The sequence below is a fragment of the Phymastichus coffea genome, unplaced genomic scaffold, assembly GCF_024137745.1.
Source record: "Phymastichus coffea isolate CEN01 unplaced genomic scaffold, Cenicafe_Pcof_1.1 PCOF00003, whole genome shotgun sequence".
NCBI lineage: Eukaryota > Metazoa > Arthropoda > Insecta > Hymenoptera > Eulophidae > Phymastichus > Phymastichus coffea.
In genome coordinates this window covers 5,080,019-5,099,788 of record NW_026706814.1, presented here as the reverse complement: position 1 = coordinate 5,099,788, position 19,770 = coordinate 5,080,019, and the positions used below count along the sequence as shown (strand labels likewise).

The following is a 19,770-nucleotide window of genomic DNA, read 5'->3' as shown; positions in this document are numbered from 1 at the left end:
ACATTTGGCAGGAGAATAGTGGCATAGCGTCATGGTTTCTCGCATGTGATATGGGCATGGCGCTCCCGTCTCATGCAATTTCGTCAGAAGGTGACATGGTGTCATAAATTCAACTGTCATCGAGAAAGTGGCATGGTGTCACGATCTTCTCATATGACAGTGGCATGGCGTCATGGTTCCTTGCATGTGATACGGGCATGGCGCTCCTGTCTCATGTAATTTTGTCAGAAGGTGACATGGTGTCATAAATTCAACGGGCATCGAGAGAGTGTCATGGTGTTACGATTTTTTCATATGACGGTGGCATGGCGTTCCCGTTTAATATGACCAATTCGCCACGAGTCTTAGCAGTGGTTCATCTTCGGTGAGGAAGAAAGAGACTAAGATAGAGAGAAAATCACTTATGTTTGGTTGTGAGCTTCTTAAGCTACACCTATTACGGAAGGAAAGAAACACGGCTCGGAAGAAAAGAAAAAGCGTCAGACTGATCTGAGGTTTCGATGAGGCAAGTAGCCTTGCTGTACAGCACGCATTCGAATTTTTGTAACAGTTTAGTTTTGAAAATTGTACTAGTTTTACTCGATAGTATTTTTTGCGTTAGTATAGTTTAACTTCTTCTGCTAGTCATTTTGTGTTCTTGTGTTGTATTTATTAAATATTAATTTATTAAAATTTGTAATACTACTTTATTCCACCATCCCCAACACATAGCATTACTGAATTTCCCTCTATATCGATACACTACCGTTTGTACCGTTCAACAGCTAGAACCACAGCCCTCTTTGCCGCCGTGTCCCCGATCTGGGTTATTATGGAGTCAGAGCTTCTTAGGGATTGGGGTTCATCCTACTTATACCATGGTCTGCTACCTATCAGTTGTCAGTGATCCGTTGATCTAGTTAGTCTCTTGTACTTCTTAATTGGTTTTTCTGGTACCCCTAAGGTTGCCCAGATCAGCTGTATGATCAGACATAGATCGAAGGGGTTGGTGCAGTAATAATAGCAGAGATTAGTTGAGAGATTACTAACCGCAATGCTTTAGTGCGTCCCAGGTCTGGGCTACTGGTTCGAGCGCCCCTTGTCGGTCAAGCGTCGAACTGGACGCACGTTCCCCTTTGAGCTGTGGAAGGGGTATACAAACGTGCATCTTTCGAGTGAACGGAACGTGCGTCTAGCTACATCTGACTAAAAGGAGCTATGGCGTGCGCTTACTCGCACGTTCAGAAGCATGTAGGACTTTCAAGCTCCGCTCGAGTTTACACTTCTTTTAAATAAAATTGATACGTACTATTGTCTCTATTTTCGTAAATTTCAGATCAATGTCGGAATAATTAAGTAATTAACTATTAACTAAGCAAAGTATTTAATCTTAACCCCTATGCTCCTTTATGAACATATGTAACTTTCATAACTAACATACTAAATGCGCTAATAGCTGACATAACTAAAGCGTACAAGAGATGCTTTCATTTTCCCTACCGCGGGTCCAATTTCCGTTCGATTCAATTTTTTTTTTTCATTACAATCAAGTATCTTTATTTTATCTCTTGTTTTACTTTTGTATGATTATTAAATTTAGTACAAATGTTATGTATTTTGTAATACGATATATTACAAGGCTTTGCCTGAGAGTGTTGCATTATTTGCAACACCTCAGGAAAGCCATTCCCGTCCCTTGCCGCCCCGTAATCAGCCGTATAATACTAACCAATACGCGCCCTAATACAAGCACTTATTGTTTTTTTATATACGTTCACCTAAACCAGAGAAATCGACGAAATAAGTTGACGAACGCGATCCGATGGGTACTCGAAAAAAGGAGCGCATTATATGAAAAAAGAGAGCGCACGTACACACACACTTACTACCATGTGTTGCCGGCTGGAGAGAAAAACGCGGAAAACTTGACTAGGAAATGCAGCGGAAATGCATGTTGATAACACATGCAGGTCCATTATACTCCCAGATACTAACACTGACACTTGGAGAACGCTGGCACACCTGGGGCGAGCAGAAAATCGCCGATGAAGCGACAGCCAGCAATCAGCTGTGTCAGGCTGCTGCGCACCATCGGCGATACCCTGAACGCCACACTCACATACACTACTGCTGACCACTAGCGGCACCCGGAAACACACGCATACACACCACAAAAACAGAAAAGGGAGCGCCCCAGGAGGCGCTCCAAAGACCGGTGCCGAGACACGAGGTGCACGCGAGAGAGCGGACAGCCATTTTGAAGCGCCGAGTTAGACTAAACATGAGTAAGCGAGACAGACTGAGCGAGAGCGAGCGAGACAGACCATATGAAGCGAGAGAACTAAAATAAGTATTATATAGATTCAAATTTAAATGCGATGATGAGGGCACTACGAATAAAACGACTTTAATTATTTTATTATTTACAATTAATTTAAAGTTGTAACTTAAGTATGAAAAATGGAAAATAAATAATTACGAAAATGTGTTTGTGACCGATACAACCCTTTTTATGTAATGATAAGCGACAAATAATCCGACAATTTAAATTGATAAATTGATTGACAAAATTCGAACTTTTGACGAAACTCGCTGGTGACGTTACGACCAATAATCGGATTAGAATAAAATTTTATTTCCGTCCGCATCGAAAAATAGATAAGAGTAGGTGTAGATCTTTCCCATCAATCAATGCTATCCGACTTAGTGGGGTGTGAGAGAGGGTAAATAGCAACGAAAGTAGGAAATAAAATGAGGGCACTACCGATATCGGAATTAGTACATCGGCCAATAATAGGATTTTTTCTCGGAAAGAGGAGAGGAAGGGTGATCTTTGACCGCGAAAAGCCGATTCTTGTCCAATTTGCCGCTATTCTTCAAGCCTGAAGGAGCGATCCGTGCCAGACATTTTCCTTTACCATTTTTGCTAGTAGAATCATCAGCAGAAAATCGTAAGTAAGCAAAGTGCCACTCATTAATAGTAATTGCGGAGTGCGGGCGTGAATTTCTCGGTCTAATAGATCGTCCCGACGCGTCAATCCGTTGACGCCGATATATTTTAGTGCTTAGGGTATTTCGTGCTGACCATTCCGCCATTTTTCCGAATTGACGAGAGTAATAAAGAGTAACCGAAAAGAAAATCAGTGTTTTAGATAATTCGTGCTGATCTTTCGTTATCTCCCCGAATCAAACGTGAATGTTAGAATTGAGCGGACAGAATATCAGTGTTTAGACAATTCGCGCTGACCATTAGACGTTATTCTAATTTAACATGAGTGTTAGAGTCAGGCGAAAAGAAAATTAGTGCTTAGTTTCATTCGCGCTGACCATTTGCCCGTTTATTAGAATTTAACCTGAGTACTAGATCTAATCGAGAATTATTTTAGTGCTTGAACTACGTCGCGCTGACCATTTCGCCATTTTCTTTTAATTGAAGATTAAATGAAGAGAATGCTATTTTCAGTTAAGTCGCGCTGACCTTTTTGCCGTTTCTTCTAAATTTGTCCAGAGGGTTAGGAGAGAGTAACAAGATTTAAATAGTGGACTGGGGAATCACGGGTTCCATGGCAGAATCGACATTATAGATAAGACCATCACAGATATAACTCGCCGGGACGTGTAGATCCGTACCATTGCGTGTAGAGTTGTGTCGAGTTATACTGACTATCCGCTAATTAGACCGCCTTTGTACACGTATTTTGAAATAAATGCAACTTAGAGTGATCAATTTTTATAATTTTGCGCCTCGTTACCCTCCCTTTCCTGCATGCTGATTATTTTCAGCCGCGGACAGTTATAATCGGAAAGTTACTTGTTAGCCAGTTTTGGTTCCGACGTTAGGTAACATACGCGCGAATTCGAACGAATCTCCGACCCGAGGTAAAGCGTCACAACCTGAGCTGCCGGCGTTTTACGGACGAGAGGACGGAAGGAATCCAAATTGTTGGACATTAACGGCCTGAATCAGAGGAAATCGCGGGTCAACGTACACCTGCTCAAACTGCGCAGTCGCATTGTGAACAAACGGGAATACGTCGCGATATCTAGGCCCTATCCTTGACAATCGCCCTAATCACACACGGCGGTCTGGCGCCATAATAATTAATCGGGGAAAAAGGGCCAACCAGGCATGGTGGCGGATGAGATCCGAGAGCGCGGCTAAGACCCCCTGAAATTCCCCGCCACAATTTATTGTTACACATGTAACGGTAATAAATATATTTATTAATAGCATGTTTTTTATATATTTTTCTAATCTGGTCCGCTCTTAGTAAATTACGTATACATTTTTTTTAATTGGACTACGTCACCTATATCGATCTGTATTTTATAACTTATTATGTGTACATATATAAATAAAGTCAATAGAGTGTGCTACTGGATAATAATTAATCAAATTTTATGATAGTTTAACTAATCAACAACGCACAATGATAGGATGTTAGCAATAAGATCTTTTACTTTTGCAATGTACAATAAAATTCGAAAAGTAAGCAATACCAACAATAATGGGAGCGTTAAAAATATATAGCAAACAGCATAATACCCTAATTAATTCACCACTTTTCAAAAAAGTTTTGAATAACGACGTGGTAAAAATTTTAGCTATACGTACTTTTAATCTTATGTTGATTTTCGTTGAACGAGGTGCACTCATCAACAAGTACGACAAAATTTCGAGGTGGTACATTGGACGACAAATTGATGTATAACTGGGTAATAACCTAATCAATAAATATATTTATTCGTTTATAAGCCCTATAAAATATATTATTATCTGTTGAATATAATCAGATATAAAATTGATCTTTTCAATGGTGAGAGTCCATCCTAGGTATATTTTTTGCCTAACATTATCATCTACTCGTATGTGCAATACTTGATGTATATTAACTTGTGATATAAGATTTCTTAAGCTTAAGATTTCTTAAGCTTAAGATTTCTTTCTAACTCGCAACGAAGCGTCAAATAATGAGAAAAATGTAGTATTATCTTATAGCTAGGATGGACTTATGATTTTAAAGATAAATTTGACTGTATCGTGGAAAACGGATATAATTTATATTATATTAATTTATATTATAATCAGATATGATACGAATTTCAGTTCACCCAATAAATAGGTGAATGCAACGTAAAGTTTCTTTATATATCGAAAATAGAATTTCAGACATAACAATGTTGATCTACCAATGTTGTTTTTACCATCTCATTTCAGTAATTTCATATTTTTGCAATGGCTGTTTAATCGCTAAGTTATTTATTTGACAAATCAAAAATAATATGCATTCACGAAGTTGATACGATAAACAATTAAATTTTTAATTACGAAATTACGTAATCTGTGAATTTTATATGATGTAATGGGGTGGTTATCTAACAAAAATGGGAAATTTATTAACGCACAAACTCCCACGATGCAGAGCTGACCGCCGCTCCGTTAAACACGTATAGTTATACGTATATTCGCCTTAGTGTTTGTTACTTTCGTTTCAGTGTCTTCTTACCAACCGAGTTGAACTCACCTTAAGTCACCTGACTTGTGACACTCGATCTATCTTAGGTGTGAGTGACCTAATGCTTAATCCGACTAATCCCCTAGGCGAAATCAGATTAAAACTTAATCCTTTATATATCTATTAAGCTATTAGGAAAACGAAATGACGTAACACGGCGAATAAAATTAATGATGTTTAATTAATAAGAAACGACAGTCTTTGACGGGCCGAAAGACTAACGCACGCGAAATAGGATTTACAATTATTGTTAATAATACGGTGAGAGAGAGAGAGAGAGAGAGAGAGAGAGAGAGAATTCGAACTTTTGCCGCGAAACTAACGCTCGATGCGAATACAAAAAATAACGCTCGCGATTGAGAAAATACTTTCGAAATTATTTTGTCACGCAATAATAGGGAGGTACACCTACCCTGTGGTGCAATTACGGTGATCAGCCGTAATTGTTTAATCAGCCAAATTAACTATTGGTGCTCCTTAGGTAGATCAGCTGCGCTGCCTCGCTCACAAATCTGCTGCTGTTTGCTGCTGCTGTAATGCTGCTGTGCTGCTTCCTCGCTGCACTCGCACGTATCAAACAGTCCAGGAAAACTTTATAAAAAAACGGCGAAACACTGTGCAAAATAATTGGCGGTACTATCGCAAAAGCGGCTGAGGCTTAACTGTCTATTTTCAAACCCTCGCGTGCCCTCTCTCTCTCTCTCTCTTATTCGTTCGAACTAACATCGCGAGTATACGAATCGCGAATGGATCGATTAGTTGAATCGACTACCGTTGCAATGATTATATTGATTGTTATTATATTGATTATATTGATTATTATTACATTCCTCTTATTTTCCTGTTATAAAAATATGATAGGTCTAAGATTGAAATAATAGAATTGAATGGACAGACTTTTAATGAGTCCGAAATGATTTCGTTATTTATTTATATTTTTGGTTATCAATTATTTTGAGTGAGATTGACAGATTTAATAACAGATTTAATAACATAAATATGAAACATGTTCAGCGATATTTAAATAGCTTGGCGTGGAAAAAATTGGGCTACTAATGTTATACTCACTTACAATAATATTTAATAAAATGCCTATTGAAATATTTCTAACTATTCATTATAGTGAGGTTTACATTTCATTTCACATACAGTTATACTTATTAAAAAGAATATATGATTTTGAAAGATTACCTAATTTAAAAAATTATATGTATTGTAGAAAAATAAAAAAATGTTTCGGTATTATATTCTTTGGTGACATTGCAAGGATGTTTCGTTCTGACAACTTACTTTTTTTAAGATTTTTATACAAATCAAAGGTCAAAATTATGTTTTTGTCGTAAAATACATATAATAATAATATTAATTGATATTTCATTGAAACAACAATATCGTTTCAAAATTTTCAGCCTTTATCAATAAAATTGTTTAAGTATATTTAGTTCTTTTCTAGTATGCTATTTATTTTTGTTATTATTTCGTACATACGTCTTGCCGCCAATATAGCGTACCTATACGCACACTTATAGATTATATATATTTTCGAACGCAAGCTAGTAATTGTTATTTTAATATGTATTATATGAATATGCACTACATGATATAGTCAATGTATATCTCACAAGTTGGAATATTTTTATCGTAATAGTGGACGCTTTTAACAATGTATAATTATGTTCAATAAATTATATAATATAACTATTAATATTCTTAGGAAATATTTTTATACGCGTGTCTTCGCTATAAATTTTATATTAGCTTTGATTGACATAGATGATGTTGAAATATATATAAACAATTTCATAAAAAAGCACAATATTTCAGCATTGCATTTGCGAACATTCATATATCGTTACCACTGTTTTAGGATTACGCTCTTAATTTTGTATTTTTTCGTTCTATAAAACGCATAGCTTCCTCGACAAAAAAAATTGATTAATGAGGGTTCACGTTCCTGATACTTATCTTTTATTTATGGAAGTAGTTTTTGACGATGAAAACGATATTTATCCTTGTTTTATACGGCGTTTTGAAATACTCATAAAATACAAATAAAAATAAATAATGTTCATTTGACTTCGAGTTTGGATAGTACGGATTTAAATTTGTTGGAAAATAATGAAATTTTAATTCATTCTTTTTATTTTATTTGTTATTATAAACCACGATGACAAAATAAACGGACGCATCCGCTTTTGGAAATTTCAAAAAAATATTTGTTCATTTTGATTTTGCATTGCGAAAACCAGAGAACGAATAGAATGCACACAGCGAAGAAGAAATACAATCGCGGAATCCGTATCATATATTTAAGTACACATTGTTAGCTGTACTTATTTTTTTCAATTGGTCGATAAGTTAGTTATGATCGCATACGCTTATACACAGAACACACACACATGGTCACATGCCCACGTGCATGAGCTTCTAATTATATACATTAATAAATTTGTTTAATATTCAATTGTATAATAAGCTTATTGACGGAGAATTAGAATTAAATACTAAAATTAAAATTCTTCTTAGGACTTATATAAATACTATTTTAATTAACGCAATCATTTTCATATTTATTAGATAAATAAATACATTAATAGTTATTGAATACTGCAACGGTAGTCGATTTGATCAATCGATACGTTCGTGATTCGATAGCACTCGCAATGCTAGAACGAACGTCTAAGAGAGAGAGAGAGAGGGGGCGCGTAAGATTTCAAAGTTTCAGTTAAGCCTCAGCTGTTGTAGATAAAACCGCCAAAAGTTTTGCACAGTGTTTTGCCGTTTTACTATAAAAAGTTTTTTTCTGGGATTTTGAATACGTGCGCGAGTGATAGCGAGGAAGCTGATTAAAAGAAGTAGAATCACAGCAGCAAAACAGCAGCAGTCACCGATATTCGTGTCAGAGGCAGCGCAGCTGATTCCAGAGGAGCACCAGTTATTTACTCTACAACAATTACTAATCACCGTAATTGCACCGCAGTGTAGGTGCACCTTCTTTTTCTGCGCGACAAAATATTCACGAGAATATTTTGTCTATCGCGATTATTTGTGTGTTCGCGCCGAGCGTTAGTTTTCACGGTCGAATTTTGAATTCTCTTCCTCTCTCTCACCCCGTATTATTGTAAATCCTATTCGCCTACGAAAGTCTTTCGGCCCATCAAAGATTGTAGTTTATTAGAGATAAACGATATTAATTTTATTCTCCGCATTACGTTATTTCGTTTCCTATTAGTTTAACGGATCTGTCACCGGTTAAATTTTAAACCGATTTCATCTAGAGGATAAGTTGCAATAAACATTAGGTCTCTCAAACCTAAGATAGATCGAGTGTCACAATTCAGATGACTTAAGATGAGTTAAACTCGGTTGGATAGAAGACATCAGAATGAAAGTAACAAACGTGAAGGTGAATACACCTATACTCATACGTGTTTAACGGAGCGGCGGTTAGCTCTGCATCATGGAAGTTTGTTCTTTAATAAACCCCGTTTGTACTAGCTAATCCATCCCGTTACGATACATGTTAATAACATTAATGTAAGTTACTTATAATTGATATTTTAACTCTCAAATATAAAACACTTATCAAATCTGCGAAAATTCTCGCCGTCGAAACGAATTGTCTTTTGTTTTGATATTTATCAGCGGGACTGCGCGTGATAATAGTTCATATATATGAAAAGCATACGAGTATTCTGGCGTGCACTTGTTTACAGAACCACTGCACGTTGACAACGTTAGTTCGTCAATCTCAAATATCTACCCGTTTTAATCATTTGATTTGCAATTCATAATAATTAGTGAATCAGTGAATAATATTTTTCATGAATCATTGAAAAAGTACACAAATAACATAAACAGTGCCAGACAGTGCCACAAAAAGTGCGATTTCTTCCGAGGTTATACGTTGTCAACGTTGCGCTAATCTCATTGATTCTCATTCACTTCTTCTTAATTATTTTTTCAATATTGCAATAATGGCGCCAACGTTAAAATCGTATGACTACTGTAAATATCGGGAGTGTATAAACTCGAAGCTCAACAGTAGAATGCACCGATTTCCAAATTCAAAGACCCAATCAGAAAGAGCTGAAATTTGGATAACGAATTCAGGTACAGGTTTTCTATGAATAATTTTCTTGCAAGTATCATAAGTATCGCTGTTTAATTGCTTTCCTTTGCACTTTGTAAATTTGACATATGTGTAAACATGTTACCGATGTAAATATATAACATAACAATATATAGGATCAGTTACGTTTCACGTATTATAACGGGGATTCAGCCCGGCTTATCCCGTAAATATAAAAAAAGGAAATAATAAATGAGGAATGTCCGAGCGAAGTCTGGAGCCTCCTGAATTGTCCGTCTTCTCAAGTCCGGTGCTCGTCACGCTGGTGATAGGACAGCCAGATCCATGCAGATTCGTAGTGTTGGCTGAAGAACGCGAAAGTCGAAGATACAAGAGCGGGTTTAGGCGCGAAAAAGCGAAACATTCGAAGTAGGCGGCGGGATACGACTAAATAAAAAGAAACTTACGGTGAACAGTATTTTTTAACCAATAAAGGTTGACAAAAGCGGTTGCAAGGAGGGAAAGAGCACGCTGAGAGGATGGATAGAGAGAGAGAGTAAACAAACAAGCCGGTACTTACAATGACGGTGCTCGTCCTCTAGGCACACAAACCAGTCACACGGTTTGCGTAGACGCACACGCACGAATTGTAGGGTACCACGTACACTATGCGGCTCGGTTTCTTCTAACGAGAGTTCCTTGCGCAACAAAGTCCTGCTCTACCAGCTACAATCCACGTGCGTAGATCCTCCACAGGGCCAGGCGACGTCATAATTCTTCTCTGGATAAGGGCACGCTCACTCCAAGATCGAAGGAAAAGGGAAGCAACAGTTCACAACCAAGATCCGAGCAAGGAAAGTCGTCGAGACAAAGAACTCTATCCACTCGCTCGCGAGTCCACACAACAACAACTCTCTAGCGTGCCGCCGGCTCGACTCTCGATTTCGTTCTCATGAGTCAATCAGTGCGCGCGATCATTCGCTAAGGCGCGACTATGTCTCTCTCTCTCTCTCTCTCCACGCCTCGCTGTCGCGCACGGAAGTATCCCTGCGTACTCGCATCTCTACCTCACCTCACTCACCTTATATCTAAACAGAAGGGTAATTACATATGCAGATAGAAATAATTAATGAATATAAACATAATAAATTTATAAATACATAGGATAAGTTCGGAGGAATATGTTATATTTACATATCGTTACTAGGGAGAGAGAGATACGAGGTTTGTCCGGAAAGTATCGGGTCTACCTTTATATTTTCGTGCTAGCGTTATTCTTTATCATCTGGTGGGTGGCATCCTTCAAAGTAATCCCCACTTGATTGAATAACATGGTTCCATCGATGTTTCCACTTTTCAAAACAGTCCTGGAACTCACTTTTAGGCATAGCCTTAAGTACACTCGTCGCATTGTTTTCAACCGTTGTTTTGTCATCGAATTGGTGTCCTTTGAGTGGTGTTTTTAGTTTTGGAAACAGCCAAAAGTCACAAGTGGCTATGTCGGGACTGTATGGAGGTTGTCGAAGCAATACGATATTGTGTTTGCTCAAAAACTGCTGCACAAGATTGGATGAATGCGCTAGCGCATTATCGTGATGGAGAAGCCAGTCACCACTTTCTCAAAAGTGCGGCCATTTTCTTCTTACTGCATCACGCAAACGTTTTAAAATTTGAACGTAGTATTCTTTATTGATTGTCTGACCTGTTGGTGCATATTCGTGATGTAGAACACCTTCACAACCGAAAAAAATAATCAACATTGACTTAACATTGCTCCGACTTTGACGTAATTTGTTTGGTCTTGGCGATTCAGAATGCTTCCACTGTGAAGATTGTTGTTTTGTTTCAGGATCATAACCATAAACCTATGATTCATCACCTGTAATGACTTTTCTAAGTATATTATCATCATTATTGACCATTTCCAGATTGTCCAAAGCGATTTCTAAGCGAATGTTCTTCTGCTCTGCTGTGAACAATTTTGGGATGCGTTTCGCACATACGCGTTTCTTTCCTAAATTTCCGATTAAAATTTCTGAAATGATAGTTTTTGATATCCCAAGGTCTTCTTCTAGTTCTCGCACAGTCATAGGACGATCTTGTTCGATTGCAAGTCGCACCCGCTCAATATTATCTGAGGTTTTTGTCGTTGAAGGTCGGCCGGAACGAGAATCACTATCGACAGAAGTGCGACCATCCTTGAACCGTTTATACCACTCTTTTATTCGTGTTTTGCTCATACACTCGCTTCCGATGGCCTTTTGCATCATTTGAATAGTTTCCGAACCCGTTTTTCCGAGTTGAAAGCAAAATTTGATGCAAATTCGTTGATCTTGTTTTTCAGTCATTTTTGACAATATCAAATCCGACGAACGCGAAAAAGGCACTGTAAACAAAGACACGCTGCGCATGAACTATACGTCCGCCAGGTATCAGTAAGTAACCAATAGATTTGTGAGGCTTTACTGTTAACGTTTCTGTCCGGTAGAGGTCGCTCGAACACTATGGCGCGAAGATATAAACGGTAGGCCCGATACTTTCCGGACAGACCTCGTATAACGAGTTTGCGATTTCACTCGTTATAGCGTTCTTATCTCTTTTTTCATTTTTTTATTGTTATATTATTAATATTTTTTACATAAATTACTCTTTTCAAAGGAAGATATTTCATTTTTTTTACAAAACACATATCAAAGCGGAAAAATGTGTATTAGTGATTAATTACGTTTTCAAATTTATGATTTGTCATACTAAAAATTGCAATGAATAATCTTTTAATTTGTTTTTAAAATATTTCATTATTATTAAACGTTTATTCTACTTATTGAATAAAGATTGTGACTTTACAACCTTTATTTCAATCTTACACGTTCGAAAACCAGATTATCGATTAGTAATTGAAAATAATTAGAACGATTTCATTCTCTTTTTTTTCGAAATGATTTATTGGTTGCTAGTTTCATAAAATGAATGTAAACACATTAACGCTGGAGTCTATAGAGGGTGGACTATTTTAATTGACCTAGTGAGTTTTCTCAGAAACTTTGGGAGTTAGCGAAAAACGGGTCAGATGAAAGTGGTTCAACTTTGAGATGGCAAGGTCATTATGTCCTTATGACCTTGCCTTTGACCTTAGAGATTGTATTCAAGGTTATTTCAAGATCAACTTAATTTTTTTTAATGGATACATCTATTTTCGATGACGGATTCGCAATAGGCGGGAAATTCTACGTTCAAATGAGGTAACATAACTGAGGTCCACGTGACCCCCTAGGTAATGTAAAGGTTAGTTTTTTTTTTCTTTTCACCCGAATGCTCGGACAAGGTAAGGTTAAGCGAAAAATGTTTTAGACCATGTTTGCTCAAGTTTCAAGGTCAATTTCAAAGTCAATTTTATTTTTTTTAATGGTAATCTGTCTTATTTATCCCGAATTCGGAATGAACAGAAAATTTTATATCTAAAGTATTTTAAAAAAAGTAACAATGTCACATTAAAGTCATGTCATTGAAAATTATAACCCAATAATCAAAGAAAAATTTTTACTTTCATTTTACATTTATTTCATTTTTACCAGTCATGACAATATCAAGTACAAGTTAAGTTGGTAAGAGGAAGTGGTAGTAAGGATTTGAAAAAAGTTAATTTTTACGTTTATTTAATGTTTATTTTATTTTGCCAAATACAAGACACGGTTAAATACAACTTGAGTTGCGAATGTTCATAGTTTCGTATATTTGCTTGAAGGCATAAAATTAATCGCCTCTGGAAATGGCGGACGGTGCCAAGAAAAGTTTCTGTTGGTATTGCAACGCATGCGAATGCGATCTTGCATGTCTTCTCTAGTTGTAAGTTGTTATTCAAAAACAATATTTTTTAAATAGCCTCACAAAAAAAGTCTAGAGATGTGAGATCAAGTGAATTTGCAGGCCAATTAACCCAGACCTCCTCCATCTACGATGATAATTTTCATCCAAAAAAATCCGTGTGATTCAAGCTAAATATGGTGCTGCACTATCCTGTTGAAGCTACATTCTTTGTCGTGTTTGTAAATCAATATCTTTCATCATTTCAGGTAACTGATATCTTATTAACTGTGAATAGGTATCCCTGTTAACATTTTCCTTAAATAAAAAACCGATCGAATATCCATTGATGATTTCACACTAAACTATCAGACTTCAACACTTCTGACGATTTACATTTCTGTGCCACTGAGAATTCTCATTCTACCAGTAGCGGTAATTATGCTTATTAACTTCTCCGTCACTTTAAAATTTAGTCTCATCAGAAAAAAGAACAAAGTTAATAAAATTTAGATCATTTTGTTTTATATGTAAGGCACATTGACAAAACACAATTCGCTGTTGTAAATGTGCAGCTTGCAACTCTTAAACCAAAGTAATATGTGTGATGCCGCGTCATCACAGAAAAACCTATGTTACCTTATGCTAGTCCCGCTCCTGCTAGAAACGTGTGGCCAAACGGCTATTGCCGCATATACCCTCCCACGCATGTCCAGATCTCGCGACCTATAATCCCCCGAAGTCTTCCCGACCGATGCGCACGACCCTTACGCCCGCGTACAACCCCTCGCACACTCACGACCCGGTCCGATACTCCCCCGGGAAGCTGGAAGCCCTTAAAGATTCCAGCTGTAATCAGCTGATCGCAAGCCCCCGTTAACTAAGGTAGACCTGGCTAGACCGAGGTAGGGGCAACCGAGCGCGTGAGAGCGAGCGAGACAACCGATACGAGACCGATCGGACGCGAGTGAGGGGAACCGGTAAGACCAACGAGAAACACATAAACAAGGATAGACAAGCGACGATAACAGAGCGGCCAATCGTTATTAGCTTAGGGGTAGCTAGACAAATGGAGTGAAACCGACGCTATCTCCACAACCAGTAGGGAAATTAGGCGCCAAGACACGACCAATGAATAAATTACGCGGGCAAGAAATACTGATATAGACGGCGCTGACACCCGGCTTAGCAACAAGCTAACCAATCATGTAACCGCTAAGGGGAGGTAAGCAAGGAGAAGCGGCGCGTCGCCGAAAAACGCCGCGCCAGTAGTCGTTCAGCCCTGATGCCGACCAGACGCCCCCGTTAGATTCTGGAGCGAGCCAGGCCTAAAAGCAGAGCAGCAGCAACAGCAATAGAAGCAGAGCAGCAGCAACAGCAATAGAAGCAGAGCAGCAGCAACAGCAGTAGAAGCAGAGCAGCCTAGCAGCAGCAACAGAAGCAGAGCAGCCTAGCAGCAGCAACAGAAGCAGAGCAGCCTAACAGTAGTAACAGAAGCAGAGCAGCCTAACAGCAGCAACAGGCCAGCAAGCCACAAGCAGCGGCCTCAACAACAGTAGCTACGGCAGCATTAGCGACCGTGGTCGCGATCGCGATCGTATCAAGGAAGCGCCCGAGTGAGTACGCTTTGCTTTTTCTAATAAATCGTGTGATTGTTAAACGCGAGTGCCGCATGACCTTCGCGCGTTCCATAGATTCGTCTTTGTGCACACTGCATCGCTAAGCTTCCGGGCGATTTCTTTTGTTGCGCCGTTGTACCGTACGTTGTCCGAAAGACGAATTCTTCGCGTGATTGTTAAACGTCCGCGTTAACGCGAGTGCCGCATGACCTTGAGGGATTGACTACTGGGCTGACCTAGGGAATAGTTGATCTAATAAACTCGAGTCTTTATTAATCATGGTTTTGTTACTGAGTTTGACCTCTTGATCACCTCATCCCCCGTAGCTATCGCGATCAGTCCCGAGATTAACGAACGCACATGTAATCGACTTGATTGCCGCCCAGCCCAATAATAGTTGTCGCGTGAACCACGCCACCAGTCGACGAAGAATCGGAGGGAACCTCTCTCCCAGCTACTTATCCGTTAACGAGGCGCCCCTGTGACGCCCCTCGATGTACCCATTCCCGAGATGAGAGCCTAGTGCCCCGAACAAGAGCCTGACTAGCTGGACGAGCCGCAGCCGTGGGTGGCTGAAAATCACCCGTTGTCTCTTTCTCGTTCGCTCGGTATCTCCTCGTGTCCGAACGATTTACGTATAGGATTTCGCGCTCCCCCTTTCATCTCTTACAGGTGATAACCCGCGCGAGATCGACGACGACGAGGAAGGAGGCAGCGGGGAAACCACTCGACAATCATAGCGACCAGCAGGGCCCACGCCCGACAGCCGACGTTGCAGCGCTACCTGTTCTCCTAACGCGAGAGCACGGTAGCTGGTGCCCAACTCAAATATATAAAAGCTGCACATTATCGGCTAACTGCGCCGCTGGCGGCAGTCGAGCCCGGGAAATTGACTACCACTTATTTTCCCCTCCCTCTTCCCCGTCGCATATGATAAGTATTGTAGTGAAGAGCTCTAAGAATTATCAAAAATGTTATTCTTGGTATAACATAATCAATCTCTCTCTCTCTCTCTCTCTCTCTCTCTCTCTCTCTCTCTCTCTCTCTCAACTCGGCGACTGCTGGTATGATAATCAAGATGAATGATTGCAAGAACAAAAACACGTACATCATTTACGTCAAATACGTGTTGCCGGCGTTGCCGAATCACATGTCTACGAGGAGCTGAGTTAAGCGACTAATTACTCTATGATTTGGATGTCGTCTATGAGGAAAGCGTTCAGCGTAAAGACTTGCTGCAACACGATAATTGTTACGATTTTCCCCTAAAACCATCAACATAGCCACAATCTCATTTGATTGATTGTCAGCCATTTTAGGAGTTAGTCACGTATACAAAATTTTGATCATGTAATTGCAATCGAAACCTCAAAACTGATAAGAAGACAATATTTGAAACTTAAAAAAATTAAAGTTATTTTTTTGTTAAGCTGTAGCATCTTTCATAAGTTTTCAGTATGATTTATTCCAATGATAATTTTGAGCAATAAAGTATTATTTTTTGCAATGAACATTTCGTTTTGATGTTACAACAATTTAATTTTATGTAATTACAAAATACAAATCAAGAATTTTTCGATTCTTCTCTTATTTTCAAATTTAGTAAGATTCTTACTTGTAACAAATTTGTAGTGAGTCAGTACGGTTTGGATGTGTATAGAGAGAGCTTGATTGAAGATTATTATCTGATTTTTCGAGTGGTGATGTTAAAAAAAAAATTATCTACATAGAAGTCTCTAATAAGAAAAACATACAATAGCAAACTTAACCTGTAAACAAAGTTCACCTTGATGTCATGATCACCAAGATCAATGGCAAGATCATAGGAATATGTCGCGCTCAAACTTGAGCCACTTTCAGTGAACCGTTTTTTGCTAACACTCATAATTTTTGAGAAACTCACTAGGTCGATTGAAATGTCCTATCCTATATTTTCACTTTTGTTATCTTTAAAATTGCTGGTAAAAAATATACATGTAAATAATCATTAGCAGTCAGTTTACTAAACGAAACCATTAAAACATAGAATTAACAGATGTAGTTGAAAACAATTTCAATTTGTTCATTAATTGAACATTCAAAATAATATATTTCAGATGATATTCAAATCTTTATACCAATAAATATTCATTTTAGAAAAAATATTGTATAAACCCAATCTAATATACGCGGAAAACTGTGATCTTTGAACTGCACGTTCAAGGCTATAGCGAGATAAGGATGTTAAAATTGACCCTGCCTGTATTTTTATTTGGAGTTAGTCGTTCGAAAGGACATACTTGAAAACTTCTTCACCCAAATTTTTAGCTCCCTAGGTGGTAATAGGACCCTACAATGTGTAACAGGCTACCGTTTAGTCGCAAATCCCAGGCAATTATATTTACCGCAACGGCCAACCGGTGCTCTGTTAACTGTGTGCTTCGAGCACACTGACTCACCTTCCGCCGGTGTGCGCATGCGCCGAGCCCTCGCAGCAATTCAACTTCGATGCTCGAACTATCCGCTAGAGGTGCTGGTGTGCTTGCTTGCCAGCGCTCCGTCGGCCGCAGCAGATAACTCGGTTAACGAACAGCTCTTTCTATATTATTCGCGACCTTTGTTGGATTACCGGCGCGTTCGAATCAAAACGTAAACATAAACACCGACATCGGACAAGGTGAGACGAAATAATAAGATCGTCTCTTATTATTAGTTAATCACTTTATTGGACGAGATAAATCCTATACAAGGTATGATTTGCCGAGAGTCTGAACGTACGCCGTATCTACAAAATAGATCGAACGGGGAGAGAGAGAGAGTTAATTTCGCGGACGTCGTGGACTAATCGCACGCACGACGCTACCTACAAAACTCACCGCGCACGCTGCGCGGGATCGCACGCAAAACAAATTCAAAAGTGCAGCGCACTTACCGCAGATCTGATGAGGATACGGTGGCCAACCGTATCCGCTTACGCGAGCCACGAGCTGCCTCTGCAACCGGCTTTTGTTGCTGTTGTCGAGTTGCGAGGTGGATGCTGCTGCTAATCTGTTGTTGCCACAGTCTTCGTTGCTACGCACGAGGTGCAAGGCTCACACTCACTTACACACTCGGCACAGAATATCTCGAAAATAGCCTCTGTACTTTGCTATGAAAAATGTTGATGAAGGACACGACATAGCAAGTCTGACGAACACTGCTATACTGACTCGCTAGCTCTCCCCTCCCGGACCCCACAGAGCATGAAATATTTCCGAAATATTTCTGAAATATTTCATGAAAAATTAGGAATATTGATGAAACATTTCATGAAATATTTCAGAAATATGGGAATGTCCGCCACACAAACCGTACTAAAATATTTCATGAAATATTACGGATATCTTGCAGGAAATATTACTGATATATTGCTTCAAATATTTCGGAAATATTTTCTGAAATATTACTGGTGTATTTCATGAAATATTCCTGCTAAGTTACGATATACATTCCTGGATCATTTCATGAAATATTTCAGAAATATGGGAATGTCCGCCACACAAACCGTACTAAAATATTTCATGAAATATTACGGATATCTTGCAGGAAATATTACTGATATATTGCTTCAAATATTTCGGAAATATTTTCTGAAATATTACTGGTGTATTTCATGAAATATTCCTGCTAAGTTACGATATACATTCCTGGATCATTTCATGACATATTTCGGAAATATGGGAATGTCCGCCACATAAACCGTACTAAAATATTTCATGAAATATTACGGATATCTTACATGAAATATTACTGATATATTGCTTCAAATATTTCGGAAATATTTTCTGAAATATTACTGGTGTATATCATGAAATATTCCTGCTAAGTTACGATATACATTCCTGGATTATTTCATGCAATATTACTGATGTATTGCTTTAAAGATTGTGGGAGTATTTCGTGAAGTATCCCGGAAATATTACATGAAATATTCCTGATATATTTCATGATATTGTTGCGGAATATTTCATGATATACTCCCTGAATATTTCATGAGATATTCCAGAAGTATTGGAAGGAAATATTACTGCTAAATTGCTTCAAAGATTCCGGAAATATTATATCAAATGTTCCGGATATATTTCGTTAAATATTCCTGATATATTTTATGATATTGTTCCGGAATATTTTATGATATACTCACTGAATATTTCATTAGATATTCCAGAAGTATTGGTATGAAATATTACTGCTAAATTGCTTCAAAGGTTCCGGAAATATTAGATCAAATGTTCCGGATATATTTCGTGAAATATTCCTGATATATTTCATGATATTGTTCCGGATTATTTCATGATATAGTCCTAGAATATTTGATGAGATATTCCAGAAGTATTGTAAGGGAATATTACTGCTAAATTGCTTCAAAGATTCTAGAAATATTAGATGAAATGTTCCGGATATATTTCATGAAATACTCCTGTAACATTTCCTGAAATATTCCAGCTTAGTTATGATAGAGATTCCTGGATTATTTCATGAAATATTTCGGATATATTTCATAAAATATAACAGTATTGTTCTGCCAGGCTGTCCATGCAGTTTTGTGCTTCCTGATATGAAGGCGTACAGTCACCACTTCACGCACCGTGTTAAAAAAAATATGGAATTGTTTCCGACAACTGCGCTGAAAGAAGAAAACGTTTCATATACATTTCTAAATATTTATTATAAATATTTCCTGATCTATTTCTAAAATATAACGGCAAAAAAGGATTGAAATAATTCACTCTCAGGTTCAAGAAATAAATATGTGTTTCTC

General features: G+C 38.1%; 1 protein-coding gene across 2 annotated transcripts in view; it reads left to right on the top strand.

The window, feature by feature from the left end:
* LOC131664775 (glycogen [starch] synthase) overlaps positions 1-19,770 on the top strand; it is a 1,096,132-nt gene that overhangs the window by 624,559 nt on the left and 451,803 nt on the right. The window lies entirely within an intron of this gene.